The 2980-nt window shown below is 42.0% G+C and overlaps 1 pseudogene; it reads right to left on the bottom strand.

Moving 5' to 3' along the window:
- Positions 1 to 212: 212 nt before the first annotated feature.
- On the bottom strand, positions 213 to 1749 carry LOC102259921 (annotated as a pseudogene).
- Positions 1750 to 2980: the final 1231 nt, after the last annotated feature.

The raw sequence follows: 2980 nt of genomic DNA, 5'->3' as shown, positions 1-2980 counted from the left end.
TGTATAAGATCAAATTTGGACTTTGGCCATTCTCATGGGTGTGTAGTGGTATCTCGTTGTTTAAATTTGCATTTCTCAGATGACACATGATGTAGAGCTTATTTGTCATCTATGTATCTTCTTTGGTGAGGTGTCCATTAATATATTAGGCCCATTTTATAATCAGATGGTTTGTTTTCCTATAGTTGAATTTTAAAAGTTATGTGTATATATTTTCTCCATGCCTTTACTTTTAAACATAAAGGGAAAATCATACAGGAATGCATGAAAAAAAGGCAGACATGATCACAGGTAAAAGTGGAAAAAATCTAACCAGAAAGCTTTAATGCCTGTCAGCTGTTGAACCTGAAGTTCTGAGTAAGACATGTTGCAGGGATGAAAGGAATTAGTATTCCTCTCCTTCTTCCTCACCCTTACCTTCAACAGAATCCACACCAACTTCCCAACTTCCTCATAATCCTTCTCAAGGGCAGCCATGTCCTCACGGGCCTCAGAAAACTCTCCTTCCTCCATGCCCTCACCCACGTACCAGTGGACAAAGGCACGCTTGGCATACATCAGGTCAAACTTGTGGTCCAGGCGAGCCCAGGCCTCAGCAATAGCTGTGGTGTTGCTCAGCATGCACACAGCTCGCTGTACTTTGGCCAGGTCTCCACCAGGGACCACAGTGGGAGGCTGGTAGTTAATGCCAACTTTGAAGCCAGTGGGGCACCAGTCCACAAACTGGATGCTGTGCTTGGTCTTGATGGTGGCAATGGCAGCATTGACATCTTTGGGGACCACGTCACCACGGTACAACAGGCAGCAAGCCATGTATTTACCATGGCAAGGGTCCCATTTCACCATCTGGTTGGCGGGCTCAAAGCATGCATTGCTGATTTCTGCTACAGTAAGCTGCTCATGATAGGCTTTCGCAGCAGTGATGCCAGGGGCATATGTGGCCAGAGGGAAGTGGATGCAGGAATAGGGCACCAAGTTGGTCTGGAATTCAGTCAGATCAACATTCAGGGCTCCATAAAACCTGAGGGATACAGTGATGGAGGACATGATCTGGCTAATAAGGCGGTTAAGGTTAGTGTAGGTTGGGCACTCAATATCGAGGTTTCTACGACAGATGTCATAGATGGCCTCGTTGTCAACCATGAAGGCACAATCAGAGTGCTCCAGGGTGGTGTGGGTGGTGAGGATGGAGTTATAGGGCTCAACTACAGCTGTGGAGACCTGGGGGGCTGGGTAAATGGAGAAATCCAGTTTGGACTTCTTGCCATAATCGAAGGAGAGATGTTCCATCAGCAGGGAGGTGAACCCAGAACCAGATCCCCCACCAAAGTTGTGGAAAACCAAGAAGCCCTGAAGGCCTGTGCACTGGTCAGCCAGTTTCCGAATTCGGTCCAGCTGAGGGCAGTGATCTCCTTGCCAATAGTGTAGTGTCCACGGGCTAATTATTGGCAGCATCTTCCTTGCCTGTGATCAGCTGCTCAGGGTGGAAGAGCTGGCAATAGGGACCATTGCGAACTTCATCAGTGACTGTGGGTTCCAGGTCTACAAACACTGCCCTGGGCACATGTTTGCCAGCGCCTGTCTCACTGAAGAAGGTGTTGAAGGAGTCATCGCCCCCTCCAATAGTCTTGTCACTTGGCATCTGGCCATCGGGCTGGATGCCGTGTTCCAGGCAGTAGAGCTCCCAGCAGGCATTGCCGATCTGAACACCAGCCTGGCCAACATGGATGGAGATGCACTCACGCATAACTGAGAAGCGTAGGGCTCCGCGGAGCTGAAAAATGGGAGGGAATGGGAACAAGGACCTCCCACTGACAGACTACCAAGGAATCCAGGGTAGAAGTCTTCTTTATATATTTTAAATGACAGTTGATTTTTTAAAAGACAAATGGGTCTTTTGTAAATATTTTTTCCAAGTGTGTGGCTTCTAATTCTCTTGACATTGTGTTTTGTTAATGAAGTCCAGCTTATCAACATTTCTTGCATGAATCATGACTTTGGTGTTGTAGCTAAAAAGTCATCACCAAACCCAATATCATCTAGATTTTCTTCTATATTATCTTTGAGAAGTTTTATAGTTTTGCATTTTATGTTTTGTTCTGTAATTTAAGTTAATTTTATGAGGGATGTAAGATCTACATCTAGATTCTTTTTTTTCTTCTTGTGTATATCCAGTTTTAACAAAGATTTTAAAGTATTTTGAAGAATTATATTTTCACTTATTGTTCAATTATCATGTAAAACATTATAATGATCTATGAGATAAGTTAATCCTAGAAATCAGAATAAAATATATAGTATTTTCAAATGACTTTTCCATGCTTTATTTAATAGACAACTAAATTACTTATACTTTTTCCCTCTGGTTGTCAGAAAGCTCAAATATGACTTAGTATTATATTTCTATCTAGTATTATTTATTTATTTATTTATTTATTTATTTATTTATATGTTTAATGTTGACATAATTTCATCTAACCTTTGCCTACCTCCTCCACCTGCTTTGGTCTTCACCAAACTAAAGTCTATGTCCATGGGATATGAGTATATGTTCTTTAGCTAATTCCTTCACCTTCTTCATCCAGATATCCCACTCCTGGAGCACCAGTCAATCTGCCCCTTATATCCATGCTTCTGGTTGCATCTAGTACAATTTAATTAATAAATAATAATGCAAAAAGGAAAATACTATCTGGATACTTCAGGGGAGAGAAAGTAAATTCCCCAACCCATGTTTAACCAAGATTACTGTCTCTTATACTTGTCAGGGGGAGAAGAGAAGCTAAGGCAAGTGAACAAACAAGGCTAGGTAGCATTATGCTTATTGAAGGTTCCTAAAGACTGAATTAAGAGGAGAACAAAGAGGAAAAGGAAACATCTAGATCTGGTACTGTCTGAAGATCTGTATGAATGAGATTAGCATCTTCACTAAGCTCTTATTGAAGATTTGGAGAGGAGGAAAAGTATTTCAGGTAGAAGA

The sequence above is a fragment of the Myotis brandtii genome, unplaced genomic scaffold (assembly GCF_000412655.1).
Source record: "Myotis brandtii unplaced genomic scaffold, ASM41265v1 scaffold449, whole genome shotgun sequence".
NCBI lineage: Eukaryota > Metazoa > Chordata > Mammalia > Chiroptera > Vespertilionidae > Myotis > Myotis brandtii.
The sequence above is the reverse complement of the archived record's forward strand: the minus strand, read 5'-3'. Positions and strand labels throughout refer to the sequence as shown.